This window comes from Micromys minutus, assembly GCF_963924665.1.
Source record: "Micromys minutus genome assembly, chromosome: X".
Taxonomy (NCBI): domain Eukaryota; kingdom Metazoa; phylum Chordata; class Mammalia; order Rodentia; family Muridae; genus Micromys; species Micromys minutus.
Genome location: NC_137970.1, coordinates 107,952,389 through 107,972,141, shown reverse-complemented (window position 1 = coordinate 107,972,141; position 19,753 = coordinate 107,952,389). Strand labels below are relative to the sequence as shown.

The 19,753-nt window shown below is 39.5% G+C and overlaps 1 pseudogene across 1 annotated transcript; it reads left to right on the top strand.

Annotated features, from left to right (window-relative positions):
* Positions 1–12,885: 12,885 nt before the first annotated feature.
* LOC308415184 (melanoma-associated antigen B16-like) lies at positions 12,886–13,785 on the top strand (annotated as a pseudogene). Its single transcript has one exon. The product of its transcript is annotated as a melanoma-associated antigen B16-like (transcript).
* Positions 13,786–19,753: the final 5,968 nt, after the last annotated feature.

The following is a 19,753-nucleotide window of genomic DNA, read 5'->3' as shown; positions in this document are numbered from 1 at the left end:
AGGAACTCTCAATCCTTAACATATATGCTCCAAATAAAAAATCACCCACATTCATAAAAGAAACTCTACTAAAGCTCAAAAAATACATTTCACCCCACACAATAATAGTGGGAGACTTTAACACCCCACTCTCACCAATGGACAGATCAGGGAAACAGAAACTGAACAAGGACACTGCAACACTAGCAGAGACTTTAACCAACTAGAATTAATATATATATATACAGAACATACTATCCTAAAGTAAAAGAAGACACCTTCTTCTCACCACGCCATGGCACCTTCTCGAAAATTGACCACATAATTGGACACAGAAGGAGCCTTCATCGATATAAGAAGATTGAAATACTCCCATGCATCCTCTCAGATCACCATGGTCTACGGCTGGTCTTTAACAACAACAAAGACAACAAAATGCCCACATACACATGGAAACTAAACAACGTTCTGTTAAAGGATAGCAGGGTCAAAGAAGAAATAAAGAAAGAAATTAAGGACTTTCTAGAATTCAATGAAAATGATAACACAACATACCCAAACCTATGGGATGCAATGAAAGCAGTATTGAGAGGAAATCTCATAGCCCTAAGTGCTTCATAGAAGAAACTGGAGAGAGCTCACATCAGCAACCTGACAGCACATCTAAACGCCCTAGAACAAAAGGAAGCAGATATACCCAAAAAGAGTAGACGGCAAGAAATAATCAAAATTAGGGCAGAAATAGACGAAATTGAAACAAACAAACAAAAAAAAAAAACATTGAAAAAATCAACAAAACAAAGAGTTGGTTCTTTGAGAAAATCAACAAGATTGATAAACCCCTAGCCAGACTAACTAAAGGGCAAATAGAGAGTATCCAAATTAACAAAATCAGAAAGGAAAGTGGTGACATAACAACTGAAACTAAGGAAATTCAAGAAATCATCAGATCCTACTACAAAAACTTATACTCCACAAAATTGGAAAATCTGGAGGAAATGGACAAATTCCTAGACAGATCCAAGGTCCCAAAGTTTAACCAGGACCAAGTAAACCATCTAAATAACCCTATAACACCTAAAGAAATAGAAGAAGTCATCAAAAGCCTCCCAACCAAAAAAAGCACAGGTCCAGACGGGTTCAGTGCAGAATTTTTTCAGACATTTATTGGGGATATAACACCAATATTCGCCAAAATATTCCAAAAGATAGAATCAGATGGAATATTACCCAACTCATTTTTTGAGGCTACAATAACACTCGTAACTAAGCCACATAAAGACGCTACAAGGAAAGAGAACTTCAGACCAATCTCACTTATGAACATTGATGCAAAAATACTCAACAAAATCCTTGCAAACCGAATCCAAGAACACATCAAAACGATCATTCATCATGACCAAGTAGGCTTCATCCCTGGGATGCAGGGATGGTTTAACATAAGGAAATCCATCAATGTAATCCACCATATAAACAAACTTAAAGACCAAAATCACATGGTCATCTCACTAGACACTGAGAAAGCATTCAACAAAATCCAACACCCCTTCATGTTAAAAGTCCTGGAAAGAACAGGAATCCAAGGCCCATATTTAAACATAATAAAAGCAATATACAGCAAACCAACAGCCAACATCAAACTTAATGGCTAGAAACTTTAAGCAATCCCACTAATATCAGGGACTCGACAAGGCTGCCCACTCTCTCCCTACCTATTCAACATAGTACTGGAAGTCCTGGCTGGAGCAATTAGACAGCAAAAGGAGATCAAGGGGATACAAATTGGAAAGGAAGAGATAAAAACATCACTGTTTGCCGATGACATGATAGTGTACTTGAGTGACCCCAAAAATTCCACCAGAGAACTCCTACAGCTGATAAACAAGTTCAGCAAAGTGGCCGGATACAAAATTAACTCAAACAAATCAGTAGCCTTCTTATACTCAAAGTACAAACATGTGGAGAAAGAATTTAGGGAAAAGTTACCCTTCACAATCGTTACAAAAACTATGAAATACCTTGGTGTGACTCTAACTAAGGAAGTGAAGAACCTGTATGACAAGAACTTCAAACCTCTAAAGAAAGAAATTGAGGAGGATCTCAGAAAATGGAAAGATCTCCCATGCTCATGGATTGGAAAGATCAACATCTTAAAAATGGCCATCCTACCAAAAGCAACCTACAGATTCAATGCAATCCCCATCAAAATTCCAACCCAGTTCTTCATGGAATTGGAAAGATCAATGTGCAATTTCATATGGAATAACAAAAGACCTAGAATAGCGAAATCCATACTCAACAACAAAAAAAACATCTGCAGGAATCACTATCCCTGACCTCAAGCTATATTACAAGGCAATTGTGCTGAAAACTGCATGGTACTGGTACAGAAATAGGCAAGTGGATCAATGGAATAGAATAGAAGATCCAGAAATGAGCCCTCATGTATATGGTCACCTGATTTTTGACAAAGGAGCAGTAACATTCAATGGAAAAAGGACAGCCTATTCAACAAATGGTGCTGGTCCAACTGGCACTCAACATGCAAAAGAATGAAAATAGACCCGTTCTTATCCCCTTGTACAAAGCTCAAGTGTAAGTGGATTAAAGATCTCCACATTAAACCAGATACACTGGAACTATTAGATGAGAAAGTAGAGAAAACCTTAGAACACATAGGCACAGGAGAAAATTTCCTGAAAAAAACACCAATGGCTCAAGCTCTAAGGTCAAAGATTAACAAATGGGACTTAATGAGATTGCAAAATTTTTGTAAGGCTAAGGACATCGTCAAGAAAACAAAACGGCAACCAACAGAATGGGAAAAGATCTTTACCAACACCACATCAGATAGAGGCCTAATATCCAAGGTGTACAAGGAACTCAAAATGCTAGATATCAGAGAATCAAATAACCCTATTAAAAAATGGGGTACAGAGCTCAGAAAATTGGATATAGTACTACCTGAAGACCCAGCTATTCCACTTCTGGGCATATACCCCAGAGACACTTTAATACACAACAAAGATATATATAGCACAATGTTCATAGCGGCTCTATTTATAATAGCCAGAAGCTGGAAGGAACCCAGATGTCCTTCAGAAGACGAATGGATACAAAAATTGTGGTACATATACACAATGGAATTCTACTCAGCCACCAGAAACAATGACTTAACCAAATTCTTAAGAAAATGGCTGCATCTAGAGAAGATCATCCTGAGTGAGATAACCCAGTCACAAAAAGAACAGACATAATATGCAGTCACTGATAGTGGGATGCTAACCCCAGAGGCTTGCACTCCCCCAGGAACAACTCACAGACTATATGAAGTCCAAGAAAAAAAGAAAACAAAAAATATACATATATTCACAAAACAAGATGACTTTGACTATTTCCATGTTGCGTTTTGTTTTGCATGTACTTTACGCTTATTGCAACTAGTACGTTTTCAATGCATACTGTCAAGCCCTTGAAAAAAATCAAGTACTGACTAAAAAACATATTCACATGGTTTTATGTAAAATTTATTTAAATGTCTGAAAAAACAGTACTGACAAAAATGTATAATTTTAAGCAAAAAATGTTTAAAATCTTTACATTTATCTTTGTTTTGCAAAATAAAGTCGTTAATAAAAAAAAAGAAAATATTGATAAGGATAAAAAAAAAGAAATATTGATAAGGATAAAAAAAAAAACAGTCCGGAGTGCATTACAAAAAAATAAATAAATAAACTAATGGAATAACTAATAAAAGGAGAAAATACTTAATGCCAGGATGACCATCTATATACAGGATATCATTTAAACCTCATAAAATTATAACCTTGATCTTTGACCTGTAGAAAGTATGTTAATAATAAAGTTTGCACAAAGTGGTAACCCGGAAGATGAAGAGAACAAATTATCAGTATGTGTTGTAGCTGACACTCCCCCACTAACCTGATACATGTCTACATATTATTTCTACTACGCGTATTTTGCAAACCCTGGCTAAACCATGACACTTAACACATACCCTGAAGCAACATGGTAACCAGTCAAAACTTTACTAGAACATTCCCCAGGAATCTCTACCTATAAGGTTAAAAAAAAATTAAGAGATACAAAATGAAGAAACCTGCAGACAAAGAACCGAAGACATATAAAAAGCGGTGGGTTTTGCAGAAGCCCATGTGACAATGTAAGAAGAAAGAAGCTACACCTCTGCAAGGTAGCCTAGGGACATGAGCACTGGTGGCGCGGCCCATCGGAAGTGATGTCACGGAGGGCAGAAGCCGTGTGTGGAGACCTAGGAAGCTGCTGAGGCTGGTGTGCAGCCAAGTTGGAAGAGATGCGGGTCATTTCAGGTACTGCTGATGGCTGTGAACAAACCCTAAATTAGTGTGTGCGGGATTCTCGTGCATTTTACAGGCACCTGCAGGGCGCTGACCCGAATCTCGCTTTCACCAGGAGGTTTTCATGGGGCCATCTGTGGACTGTGGTAAAATGTCAATTTGTAATAAAATTTATGGGATGTGGTTGGAGGCCTGGCTATAACGGAGGAGTCAACTTTAGAAGACGTCTTCTGGTGAAGGATTAAGGAGTAGGATTTCGTACAGCCATAAGCTTTGATAATGCTTATAGAAGTCAAAATATAAGCTTTCATAATGCTTATCAGAGTCAGAATATAAGCCTTGATAATGCTTATAGAATTCAGAATATAAGCTTTGGTAATGCTTATAGAAGTCAGAATATAAGCTTTGAAAATGCGGAAGTCAGAATATAAGCTATGATAATGCTTATAGAATTCCAAATATAAGCATTGATAATGCTTATAGGAGTAAAAATATAAGATTTGATTATGCTTATAGAAGTCCGAATATATAAACTTTGATAATGCTTATAGAAGTCAAAATATAAACTTTGATAATGCCTATAGAATTCCAAATATAAGCTTTGATAATGCTCATAGGAGTCAAAATATAAGCTATGATAATGCTTACAGGCATCCAAATATAAGCTTTGATAATGCTTATAGAAGTCAAAATGTAAGCTTTGATAATGCTTATAGAAGTCCAAATATAAGCTTTGATAATGCTTATAGGAGTCAAGATATAAGCTTTGATATTTCTTATAGAAGTCCAAATATATAAGCTTTGATAATGCTTATAAATTCCCAAATATAAACTTTGATAATGCTCATAAAAGTCAAAATATTAGCTTTGGTAATGCTTATAGGAGTTCATATATAAGCTTTGCTAATACTTATAGAAGTCAAAATAAAAGCTTTTATAATAAAATATAATCTTTAATAATAAAATATAGTAAAAATATCAGCCCCAGGTGAATATTTTGGGTTATGTCTGCTGGAAGTAGCCACAATATCTTATGCTTTTGGTCTGTTCAGTTGACATTGTAGTGTTTCCTTTTTTAATAATTTTTAAAACAGATTTATTTAGCCGGATGGGGATGGCACATGCACTTGGGAAGCAGGCAGGCCTTTGTGAGTTAGCGGCCAGCCTTGTGTACAGACTGGAGTTCAGGACAGCCAAGGCTGTTCCAAAGAAACGCTGTCCTGCAAACAAATAAAAAACCAGACCAAACCAAACAAACCAAGACAAAGGTTGAAGTAGATATATTATAATATATATATATATAATATATGTTATATATAATTATATAATATATTATATATGTTATAATATATAAAATCTACTTAGTCAATGTTACTTGTATATATATTTAACATATATATATACTTAGGCTCTATAATGTTGCTTTGGATAGACATTATAATATATACGTTTTCATCACTGACCAGTTACAATTGGAAAACTGGTTGATGCCCTTTTCCCCGGAGAAGATGATTTTTCCTGCTCAGCATACCTTAGTCACCTCTGTTCAATGGTGTGGCACATAGGCTTTTCCCCACTCACTCTTGTACATCTCTAGGTTTCATCCTATTCAGCTCCTATTAGTGAGAATTTCTGGGTCTCTGACACGACTAGGAGATCAAATCCCACAGAAAACTCTCTGATCTTCTAACTCTTAAAATCTTTCTTTCCCCTGCTCCATAATGTGCCCTTAACATTGGGTACTGGGGCAGTTTGTAGATGGTCATGTTGTTCATTGGTTGGAATTTTCCATATGGTTTTCCATCTACTACAAATATAAGTTGGCTTGTTAAAGGGCATAGATGACACTTAATCAGTGGGTTTTAGGACAAATGTTAAAATTGTCCTTAAGAATTATGTTATTAAGCTGGTTGCATGTTCCCATCCAATATGGATGATGACTTCACTGTCACGAGATTGCTATCTAGGTTTTTAAGCCTGGCTTTCCTCTTGTTAGGTGTGTCTTAAGCACAAGTAGACAGCTTGTGGCTAGTGCCAAGTGTGTGTTTCAAAACTGAAGCTTCAGTTGTTCACTCAGCCCTTTGATAATTGCATGGGTGATAGATATATTCCAGCTGTGGCATTGCTGTAGCCTCTTCATGAAGTGCATGGCATCTTAAGCAACACCTGTCTTCCTGACTTCTTGTTGCAGATCATCCTTCCTTCTCTTTAATAACTGAAGTGCACTTCATGCTCCCCATGTGTGCATTGTGTGTGTGACTGTTGGACCACGTACTAAAACACAGGTATAGTCTCTCAGGCCAAACTGACATTTCCATCTCGAGTTGGCATTTCTTACCAATAGTTCTTCAAATAGAGATTTTTAGGTGTATTTTGTTTGTTTGTGTGTTTTGTTTTGTTTTGTTTTGTTTTGTTTTTTTGTATGTTTGATAAGTTCCTACCTTGTAGTGTGCCTTTGCCTGTAGGCCAAGTTGGTTGTCTAGAGGGTAAGGCAGCCTGTTTGTCCCTGCTGAAAGTTTTTGGTTTATTTCCTTCAAAGTTCTTGGAGGAATAGGTTTATTGATTATGTTGTAGATGCACCGGTTGGAGCTCGACACCACATTACGGTTTAGCAATGGATTCGTTATGAATGTATGGTGGCCAATTTTGAGTTTATCTGATGGTCTGTGTTGTAAAACGAATCCATGATGCCAGTCGTGGAGTACCTCTGTTTGAGCAGACTTTTGCCCTGTGACATTGCTGTTGGCCACGGCCAAATTACAAATGTAATTTGTAAAGTCTGCCTTGGACTGTAGCTTGTGATTGTTGGTCTTTGGTGCAGTTCATAGAATTCACAGCTGCACAGAGTGATTTGATTGCTTCTCTCCTTTGGCATGTGGCGAAGGCCCTTCAAATGACATGAGAACAGGTCCTCAGGTAGGGGGCATTTAGGTCAGTTGGTGCCCAGGTCCTCTGCTTCCCATGTCTGAATTGTGCCGTGTCTTTACCAATAGGGTCTCTCTTTCAAGTCCGAGTATAGAAAAATGGGCAATGATAATGACCAGTGCTGTTTCAAGATTTCCATAGACCTCTGTGTTCATCAGGGTTTTACCACTGTGGACTGACACCATAACCAAGGCAAGTCTTATAAATGACAACATGTAATTGTGACTGGCTTACATGGTCAGTCCATTATCATGAAGGTGAGAACATGGCAGCATCCAGGCAGGCATGGTGCAGGAGGAGCTGAGAGTTCTACATCTCCATCCAAAGGAAGCCAGGAACAGACTGAGCATCCTCAGGCAACTAGGAGGAGTGTCTTCAAGCCCATCCCCAGGGTGACACCCTTCCTCCAACAAGGCCACAGCTTCTACTAGTGCCTCTCCCTGGGCCAACCATATGAAAACTATCACAACTTCCTTGACCTACAATTCACAGATAGGTTTTCCATGCACAGTACTAGGGTTTAGATAGTATGTGCCTCTCGATGTGTCTGGTGCATGAATTGTATGTCCCAATACAGAACATATTGTGTAAGATAATCTTTGACTCTTGGGATGACCATTATCACCCTACTGGCATAATTTTATTCAAATTATACATGTGTGTGTGTATGTGATTGTTTATGTGTGTGTGTGTATGTGTGTGTTTGTGTATATATGTGTGTGTATGTTTGTGTATGTGTGTGTTTATATATATGTGTGTGCTTGCGTGTGTTTATATATATATGTGTGTGTTTATATATATATGTGTGTGTTTATATATTTATATATGTGTGTGTTTATGTGTATATATAAATGTGTGTGTATGACTGTATGTTTGTGTATGTGTATGTGTGTATGTGTGTGTGTATGTGTGTGTATGTTTGTGTATCTGTGTGTGTTTATATGTATTTGTATGGATATGTGTGTATGACTGTATGTGTATTTGTGTGTATGTGTGTTTGTGTGTGTTTGTGTTTATATATGTGTGTATATGTATGTGTGTGTGTTTGTGTGTATGTTTGTGAATATGTGTTTATATATATTGTGTGTATTAATATGTATAAATTACTGTTTATAAATGTGTATTAATTATATAATATGTATAAATTATATAATATATTACATAATATATAATAAATATAATAATTTAAGTTACCATAAAATAATGTTTCCCCGTGTGTTTTTTGTCTGTAGTATCTATCCCACTCTGTGATTCCCTTCCTTCTCCCCCTCAAATAAAACCATCGCCCTTTTTGAACTGTTACTCCTTTATAATCCTGTCTCCAGGTTGCTGCCTTCAGCTCGTGTTTCAACTGCCTTGAGTGGTGAAATTTACCTGCAGTGTTAACTAAACTCTTTCTTCCTAAATGGTCTTTCATCAGGATATTTTAAAGGCATAAAAGAAGCAGACTTGGACAAATATTTCACAGCATTCATTTGGAAGGTTTTGTTAAAATGAGGTTGCCAATTTTAGACAAAGAATTATAGGCATGCAAATATTAAGGAACCTCTATTTGAGAGACAGAGGTTCTCATGTCCTACATTGTCCAAAGAAAATGCCTATTACGGTGCTTTGTTTTGGCTATTTTCTTAGCCCTAGAAAAACCTGGAAGGAGCATCTACAAAATTTAAGCTTTGTCCCATCCCTTTCTTTCTTACTTTACTTTAGTGAGCTGTGCCCTTTGATGGGAAACCAGATAATTAAGAGGGAAGATTGACAGGTGCTTTTGGGATTTTAAGGTAAGTGTTCTAGATCAGCAGTGAAGAGTGCACTCACTTTAGAAGCAGGTGGTTTTGCAATACTCACCTGTAATGTTAGGACCTGGATACTAGTGAAGGACACTTTTTTAATTAATTCCTAATCTTGAATCGCTTTTTTAATTAATTATTTTTGTCCTAATCTTGAATCTTTAGTACAAGAAATAACAGATTAGCAACAGTGATGTGCCTTCCATAGTTTTAGCAAGTGTACATTATTTTTGGGTAAGCCTTTGTCCTCTTCCTGATGAAAGTTTTAGGGGCAAAGGTTTGTGGTCATAGACCCATGACATGTCACGTGGCAAAAAACATCCAAAATCTGAAGCAGGATCCTGAATGAAATCTAAGAGATCTCCCTTCCCTAGAGCACAGGTCTCCAAGAAACAGTTGTCACAGAGATAAGCTGGATTTGCCAGACAGATTTCTTAGAACCCACAGTTGTCCGTGGACATTTACCCTGGTTCTGGAAGGCAATTGAACTGGTAGCTATGGAAATGTAGAAAGTCCAGTTCAATCAATACTCCAAATAAAACTTACAACTCATGGCCTGAAGGCATCAGAATATCTGAATTAATTAATATATCAGTACTCAGTTTCCCAGCATGTCTGAGGAGGCCCTTGGTAAGACAGAATGTGATATGTGTTTATTCCTTATTCCTGAAGATTGAAGATGTGATAATAGATAATTTGTTCTGTGAAAATTAAATCATATCCCAGACACTCCTATTGGAAAAATAAAGGACATTTATGACGGTGATGTATACCCCAAAATGAGTGATCTCAACCCAGCTATACCCATAATGGTTACAAATGGTAGCATGGGAAAAAAAGCTAGATGAATTGAATGCCTTCAAGTTGCTCCCTGGTGTTGACAAGACACCATTATTTGGTGTGATACAACCAACAGCAGGTAAGGGTCTCAAACATTGTCAAAGTGTTTGGTGTATAGCATGAATGAACCATCCATAAAGTTAAGTACAGGAGTGACCACAAATTAACTATTAACTACCCATATACTCTGTTCATCCCTGTAGATAACTCAGATAAAGACAGTCAAACTCACAACACCTCACTATGTATACTGGGATCTAGGATGGCCAGTAGTTGAATATTGATTTAGGTAAACTTCCAATGAAGGGGACACACCTGCTTTTTGGTTCTAGTAAGGTTTCTAAGTATTGAGGAGGTCAACACCACACACACACACACACACACACACACACAAACAGACACACACACACACATCTTGGTCTTTAGTTCTTGCCCTTGTCTTAGAGAATTTTCATTTTCTTTATTTTAATGTATAGTTTTTTTATTAGATACTCTGATTTACATTTCAGATGTTATCCCTTTACCCTGACCTGCTCTCATCCCCCCTCCCCCTCCAGTTGCCTTTACAAAGGTGCACTCCCTTCTGATCCCTCTCCCTACCCATTGCCTTGTCATTCCCCTACACTGGGACAACATGCCCTCCCTAGACCAAAAGTCTCTTCTCACACCGATGCCAGACACTGTTATCTTCAGCTACATATGCAACTGGATCAATGGGTCTCTCAGAGTGCCCACAGAGGTTGATGTTTCAGGCTATGGGAGTTTTGGAGGGTTTGGCTGGTTGATAATGTTGTTATCTTCCCATGAGGTTTCAACCCATTCTCCTCCTTAGATCTTTTCTTTAGAAACCTCATTAGGATCCCCAAGTTCAGACCACTGGGTAGCTGCAAGCATTCTCAGCTGTGTCTGTATGACTTTAGCATAGTACCTGAGGGGGAATCCCTGTCTGGTTCCTGCCAATAAGTACTTTTTGGGACCAGCTTTAGTGCTTGGATTTGGTGACTGCATATGTGGAGGATCCCCAGGTGAAGCAGCTTCTGAGTGATCTTTTCTTCAATTCCTGTTTCTCTATTTAACCTTGTGTTTCCTCCCATGAGAGTTTTGTTCTTTTTCCTAAGAAGGACTGAGGCATCCCCATTTTCGCCTTCCTTCTTTTTGAGCTTCATGTGACATATGAGTTGTTCCTGGGGTATTCAGAGATTTCTAGGTTTCATATCCAATTATCAGTGACAGAATATTATGTCTGTTCTTTTGTGACTGGGTTATCTCACTCAGGATGATATTCTCTAGATGCATCCATTTTCTTAAGAATTTCATAAGGTCATTGTTTCTGACTGCTGAGTAGTACTTCATTGTGTAAATGTACCACCATTTTTGTATCCATTCATCTACTGAAAGACATCTGGTTTCTTTCCAGCTTCTGGCTATTATAAATAGGTCTGCTATGAACATTGTGGTGCATATGTCTTTGCTGTATGTTGGAGCTTCTCTGGGGTATATGTCCAGAATTGGAATACCTCTGTCTTCATGGAGTACCATGTCCAATTTTCTGAGGAATCGCCAAACTGATTTTCAGAGTGGTTGTGCCACCTTACAACTCCACCAACAGTGGAGAAGTGTTCCTCTTTCTCTGCATCCTTACCAGCATCTGCTGTCATCTGAGTTTTTGTTCTCAGCCATTCTGACTTGTGTGAGGTGGAATCTCAGGGTTGTTTTGATTTGCATTTCCCTGATGGCCATCTCCAGGCTCTCTTGTGTGGGCTCAGGTGGTAGAGCACTTGAAAGGCTCCTCTGAGGGCTCAGGGTTTTTGCCCCCTTACAATGCTATTTAAAAAAAAAAAAAACAGAGATGCATGTACAGATTGTTAAAAGCACTTTAGTATAAAAATATATGAATACATTTTTGCCAGTACTTAGTTTTTTAAATGTTTGATGGTATGCATTGAAACCTTACTATTTACAATGATCATAAAGTACATGTAGAACAAAATGTAACATAGGAAACAATGTTTTCTTGGTGTATAAAGGTTAAATAAACATATTGATTTGTAACTAACAAAAGTTGCCATAAGTCAATCCTCCTACCTTTTGAGTTATTAATGAGCAGGTTTTAAAATGTACAAATATTTCCACTTAGGATGAAAAGCGTCTCTTCAGCTCTTCGGAGCACCCAGGGACCTGTGTGTAGGTCGCCTGAACATTTCAAATAAGCAGGGGCCTTACTGTTTTAGTCTTAGTAGCAGGGTTATATTATTATTATTATTATTATTATTATTATTATTATTATTATTATTATGTTTTCATAAAATGTTGATCATATCCACCTTCTTTTCCAACCTTCTCCTCAATACCACCTCCTTTTATTCCTACCCAATTTGTTTTGTTTTGTTAATCTATTAAGTTCTACTTTCACTCCCTACATAGTTTGGTGTGTGTGTATCTATCTAGCAGAGCGTGCTTAACCCACAAAGCCTTACAACCTTAGAGAAAATTCAATTCTCCATATCAGCAGCTATGTGCAGTACTTCAGCCACAAACAGAAGGTCAGACCCACCTTGGGACGGAAAAGTTTTGTTATGGCAAAAAATGTGGCTTAATGTTGATTAAACTAGTGAAGATTTAGGAGCTTTTTCTCTTCATTTAGAAAAGGAGTGACTGCTACAGAGCCACATATGTGTCCTCACTGCCTTCTGATCATTCCATGTTGGGTGGCCTGGCACTCAGCATGTCTTTTAATTTGCACACATCAAGTCTTCCTTGTGAACTTGCATAACACAACTTTCACAACTCTGCTGGAAGAGCGAATTTTACAGGCAGGTGACCCCCATCCCCTTCCTTTCTCTTCCAAACAGTTCCTGGTTTTGCTGCCTTCCCTCCTCCACACCTGCCATGTCCCAACTTCAGAAGAGTCCAGAACATACAGCTAACCAAGGCCAGACCTGTGAAGAAACCTGGCAATTCCAGACCACAGCAGGCTCCGGCCAGTTGAGGAGCCACATTCCTCATTTCTTCTCCCTATGGCTGGAAGTCTGAAGGGTCAGACCGGCGAGGAGGCACAGGTCCCCAGGGCTGCAGAGGAACCATGTTCTTCCTGTCAACTTATCATGGCTGAAAACCAGGAAGATCCTGCACATGGGAGACCCAGTCTTTCCCGTGGTCTTCAGCATCCCTGTGCCACTTCAGGCGACTGTGCCGAGGGCCTGGGTCACCGAGAGATACAGGATGGCCCAGCCTTCCGGCCACATCAGCCAAATTTGCCTGTCATGGCCATAGATGGCAAAGCTAATTTCTTGGTGAATTACATGCTGGTCAAGTACCAGGCGAGGGAGATGCTGAGCATGAGTGACATCATGGCACTCATTGTCAGAGAAGATTCAGACCGTCATCAGGAAATCCTCATGAGAGCCTCTGAGCGCATGGAGATGGTCTTTGGCCTGGGTGTGAAGGAGGTAGGCGCCATCAACCACTTCTACACCATCTTCATCAAATTAGGCCTCACCTATGATAGGATGCACAGCCATGAGGTCAGCTTCCCCAAGACCGGTCTCCTGATCCTCATCCTGGGTGTCGTCTTCATGAAAGGCAACCATGTGACAGAGGAGGACATTTGGGAAGCATTGAGCCCGATGGGCATCTACCCTGGAATGGATCATTTCACCTTCGGTGAACCCTGAGAGCTCATCACGTTTGAGTTTGTGATGGAGGGGTACCTGGCACACCAGCCACTGGGCAACATGGATCCCATGCAGTGTGCATTTGTGTGGGGCCTGTGGGCTAAGGCAGAAACTAGTAAGATGAGGGTTTTGGAGTTTGTGGACAAGGTTCAAGGGTCAGACCCTACTGCCTTTCCTTCTCAGTATGAAGAAGCGGTGCTGGAAGAAGAGAGACAGCTTGGCATGATTTTAGGGTCACAGTAAGAGACACAGAAGGCACTGGGTTACCCGGCAGTTTGCTCACTGGATTGTTCCCAATTGTGGATTACCTCTGGGGGGGTGGGTGAAGTCAAAAATAAGGCTGCTTAAGAGAGAATTTTAAACATAATATTTCTACTGTGATTTGAGTTGTATATGATAATTAATGCTGAATAGTTTAATGAAGATAACAGTAATGAAAATACTTATGATTCAGATGAAGAACAAGAGTTGTTTCTTGTCACAATTGTATGAATTTTTACATCATTAAGAATAAAATCATCTGTCATTTTAAAAGAGTAACCACATCCCCTTCTCTCTGGCAGTGTGCAGAGAGTTGCTCTGAGCTCAGAACACACATTTATCAAACACGAAAGAGCTATTGGGAAAATAAAGGGATTGCTTCTAAAATGGCCATAAAGTGTCTGTGGGACGATTTAAATCCCGGAAGTAGTGAGAAGCAGAGCTTGGAGCCAAAGTGAAGTAGCTCAGCAGGGTTTCCATTAGGAGCTTTGGAGAAGACATGTATGATGAGAGAGCACTTCTGCAAGTTTGGGCCGATGGCACGTGCAAGTGGAAAATCCAAAGGGTTTGGATTTGTGAACTTTGAAAGGCAGGAAGATGCGCAGAAGCCTGTGGGTGAGATGAAGCGATAGGAGCTCAATGCAAAACACATTTTTTTCATACACTTTATTAAAAAAAAGAGAGAAACACATGTAAAGATTTTTAAAGGCATTTTTGGTATAACATTATGTGAATATTTTTGTCAGTACTTAATTCTTTTAGAGGTTTGCTAGCATGCATTGAAATCCCACTAGTTACCATAAGCATGAAGTACATGTAGGACAGAACGTAACATGGAAACCGTTTTTTTGTTGGGTATAGATTAAGCATGATCATCTTATTTTTGAACAACACATTTATGTTGGTCCGGATCAGGAAGTAGGGGAACAGCAGATGAAACTTAAGCGCAAATCTGAGCAGATGAAGCAACATTGGATCCCCAGATACCAGGGTGTGGACTTTTCCGTGAAAAATCTCATCCCCTGCAGAAGTCACTCTATGTGTCTCAGCTTGGCACAAAGAAGTGCACCAGGCTCACCTCCCTAAGCAGTATATGCAGAGCATGGCAAGTGTGCAAGTGTGTAAGTGTGCAAGTGTCTGTGCCCAGGGTGCCAGACTTCATCCATTCTAGGATATGACTGGTGTTATCTGCCCAGCTGCTCCTAGACCTGTACTTGGTATGCTAAGACCAGCTTCCCCGCGGCTTTCATGAGTCATGTCAACATAGCGTGTTGCTGGCATGTCAACACTTAACAAACAGCCACAAGTCAGCATGCAGCAGCCTGCTGCTCACTTGCATGTCCAGGTACCTTTTGACCCCTTGCATGTTGTCATCTGCATGCCCACAAGAGCAGAAGCAAAAAGGAAATAGCTGTTTCTTCTGATTCAAGCCACGTGCCCTTTGCTTGCTGGCAAAATCGCTGGTGTGATTGACACACAACTCATGTCACTTCACATGTTCAAATCTCCAGAGTCTCTCTACTCAAAGTTGGGTGAGACTGTGGAGCAGTGAGCAGTAAACTGGGGTTCCAAGTGTCTACACAGATCATGGACCACGAACAGAAACATGTGCTTCACCAAAGGGAAACAAAAGAAGCAGTGACTGGAATGTGATTTGAATAAATAAAAGTAAAAGGAAAATCAAAAAAAATCATGTATATATACATACATATACACATACATATACACATATACACATACATATATACATATACACATACATACATAAATATACATGCATGCTCTTAATAGAACACTCCCCCTATGAATGCATTTAAGAAAACACATTCCCAGTGCATGTTCTTAATAGAACACTTTCCCCTGTGCATGACCTTAATAATATACCCCCTCGTGCAGGCTCTTAATAGAATACTCCCCTGGTGCATGCATTTAAGAGATCACTTTTCCGGAGCCTGCTATTAATAGAATATTTTCCGCTGTGCATGCTCTTACTTGAACACTTTCCCCATGCATGCTCTTAATAGAACACTTTTCCTCATTAATGCACTTAATAAAACACATTCACCCATGCATGATGTTAATAGAACACCCACCCGTGCATGCATTTAAGAGAACACTTTCCCTGTGCCTGCTCTTAATAGAACACTTTCTCAATGCATGCTCTTAAAAGAACACTTGCCCCCTGTGCATGCTCTTAATAGAACACTTTCGCCTGTATATGCTCTTAAAAGAACACTCCCCAAGCATGCTCTTAATAGAACACCCCCCATGCATGCTCTTAATAGAATAATATATAATAATTTCTCCTCCCGTACATGCTCTTAATAGTACACTTTCCCCTGTGCATGCTCTTAATAAAACACTTCCACCGCGTGCATGCTCTTAATAGAACACCCCCCGTGCATTCATTTAAGGGAACACTTTCCCTGCGCTGCTCTTAATAGAACACTTTCCCCTGTGCATGCTCTTAATAGAACACCCCCCATGCATGCATTTAAGAGAACACTTTCCTTGTGCCGGCTTTTAATAGAACACTTTCTCCATGCATGCTATTAAAAGAACACTTCCCCGTGTTCATGCTCTTAATAGAACACTTCCCACCCCCAGAACATTCTCTTATTATAACACTCCCCACCCAGTGCAAGCTCTTAATAGAACACTTTCCCCTCTTCATGCTCTTAATAGAACACTTTCCCCATGCATGCTCTTAATAGAACACTTTTGCCTGTGCATGCTCTTAATAGAACACTTCCCCCACATGCATGCATTTAAGAGAAAATTTTCCCCTTGTCTGCCCTTAATAGAACACATCCCCCACCCTGTATAAGCTCTTGATAAAACATATCCCCCACCCTGTACAAGCTCTTAATAGAACAGTAACCCTCATGCATGCATTTAATAGAACACTTTCCCCTGTGCATGCTTTTAATACAACACTATCCCTGGGCATGCATTTAATAGAACACTTTAACCCATGCATGCTCTTAATAAAACACTATCCTCCCATGCATGCTTATAATAGATCATCCCCTCGTGCATGCTCTTATTTGAACACTTTCCCCCATGCATGCTCTAACAGAACATTTTCCCCCATTCATGCGCTTAATAGAACATTCCCCCCCCCGTGCATTCTCTTAATATAACACTTCCCACACCTAGTGCATGCTCTTAATAGAACACTTTCCCATCTGCATGCTCTTAATAGAACACTTTCCCTCTGTGCATGCTCTTAGTAGAACACTTCGCCCCCATGCATGCTCTTAATAGAACACTTTCCCCTGGGCATGCTCTTAATAGAATATCTCCCCCTGTTCATGCTCTTAATATAATATTTTCCCCCATGCATTCTCTTAATATAAAACTTCCTTCACAGTGCATGCCCTTAATAGTACACATTCCTCTCTGTATGCTCTTAATAGAACACTTTCCCTCTGTGCACTTTCTTAATAGAACACTTTCCCCTCTGCATGCTCTTAATAGAACACTTTCCCTCTGTGCACTTTCTTAATAGAATACTTTCCCCTCTGCATGCTCTTAATAGAACATTTTCCCTCTGTGCATGCTCTTAAAAGAACACTACCACCCTATGCATGCTCTTAATAGAACACTTTCCCCTCTGCATGCTCTTAATAGAATATTTCTCTGCATTCATGCTCCTTTTTTTAAGATAAAGAAGATTTTTTTTTATTTCCTTCAGAAGGGAAAATTCTGCTTTTTCATTAAAATAGCCGTGTAAGTCTCAGGAGCTGGTTAACATGTGAATGATCAGGGTTAAATATTACAAAGGGATTTTGCTTTAATGATCACAAAAATAAAAGCTTATGCTTTTATACTCAGGATTTACCATAATAGAATGTGGCTCAAGTCTGAATCATAGATTATTATTGTAATGTTTTGACTACTAAATATTTTACTTCTGGAAATAATAATTGGATCCATAAATTAAAATGGATTTCAGAGTATTTTCAATTATTAAGCTTTAAAACATTCTGTCCTTACTTCCTTTTGTTAAAAATTTATTTTAAAAAAACAAAGAGAAAAGAAAAATTTTTAAACATTTTTGCATAAATGTATACAAATACAATTCTGTCCGTGCTTGGCTTTTTGTTTCTTTTTCTTTTTTTAAGGTTTGATACTCTGCATTAAAGTCTTACTATTTACAATGAGCAAAAGTACATGTAAAATAGGGTGTAACCTAGAATTAGTCAACATTTGCTTGGTGTGTAAGGAGTAAGCATGACTTGTTTTTGGTTTCTTTTCTTTTTTTATTGAACTTCACACAGTCTGTGAGTTGTTTCTTGGACAGTCCGAGCCTCTGGTGTTAGCATCCCTGTCCCGCGCAAACTTCTCACAAGCAAGAACGACGCAGCACACGAAATAGGATTCTTCTGCAGTAAAGCTTTAATGCTCTCGAGAGGCAGAGCATAAGCTTGCAACATGTGAAGACGAAGACCTCGAACTATCTAGCCCATCCCCTTATATAGGAATCAGTCCTTGCCTTGGACATGGAGCCCCCTGATTGGTTGAAACTCATCATTCCCTATGACACCATGGGAGAGGCAGAGCTCAAGGAGTGGAAAGTTACCCAGCGCTTGCACACATGACTTGTTTACTGCTAACTCCAGCCGGATGTCAGCGCCATCTTGTAATGGGGAATGTGCAGGCAGCGACCCATATCTCCCCCTTTCTTTTATTCTTTAAGCAAAGTAGGACACCCATATTAGGAGGGTGGAGATAGAAGTCAAATCCTCATTAAGGTGTATAAAGACCATGTACAGGAGTAACCGCTAGGCTTTGTGTAGCCAGTAGTACTCTTGACCTGTCACTCTGCCGTTTTTCTGAGGGAGGGACACTGGGGCAGGCAACCCTCATGCAAAATGACATATCTCCCAGAGATACTCTGCAGTGAGGGGCTCTCAGTGCAATGCTTAGTTCGGCATTCCTCAAGGGCTGCTCAAGCCAGACACTTTAATCTTGTGCAATGAACCGAAGTTCTAGAAGTGCAAGAGCTGTCTGGCCGGCTACATACTGCTTAAGTATAGACAACCAGATATTGGCTGATGCTCCATGTTCTAGAGCAACAAGCGCTTGGGCAATAACCACCTTGTCTCTCTTTTTGTTTGGGCCTTGAGCTTACAAACCAGCCAGAGAAGCAACACAAGTCTGCAGCAAAGGGTTGCTCCAAAGAGTCCCACCCCCACCCAAGTTGATATCAGTGGTGAAAAACTTAGGGAAGACTGTAGTATCATGTTCCACTGGAATTGGTTTAGGGAATGCTGACAGAATCGCCCATCTCGCCTCTCCTCTGACTCTCTGGTTCCAAAGCATCAGGAGCAGGGCTGTCATCAGGAGTCTCCACCATTTTTCGAGTGAGCGTCTCGGGGACCCAGAAGGGATTATTTTCATCTTGAGGGAAAATATAAACAGCTCCCCTGGATCTGATCAACACAAGATCTGGTCCTTTCCATTTATTAGTTATGACATCTTTCCATTTCACCATCTCTCTTGGTTTGTCCATGGGTAGGCAATGCCTTTCAGCCGCCGTATGACCATGGTCATCAAGATTTAAAAAATTTAAGGTGAACAGTCCCATGGATACTGCGGTCCTAGGCACAGGGGGCAAAGCCTGCATAATTCCCCCTTTTTGTTTTATTAGATATGATTTAAGGGTGCGGTGAGCACATTTCACAATACCTTGTCTTTGTGGATTATATGGCAAACCTGTAAGATGAGTCACAGCCATCTGGCTATAAAATTGTTGAAATTTTTTGTGAGGTATAAGCAGGTCTATTATCTGTCTTTAAGAACTTTGGTTTAACCCATGCACTCCAAGCCTCCAAACAATGTTGGATGACACGTGAGGCCTTCTCTCTCGATAAGGGAGTGGCTGCAATTACACCCGAATAGGTGTCAATGGATACATGTACATATTGTAGCTTACCAAAGGAGG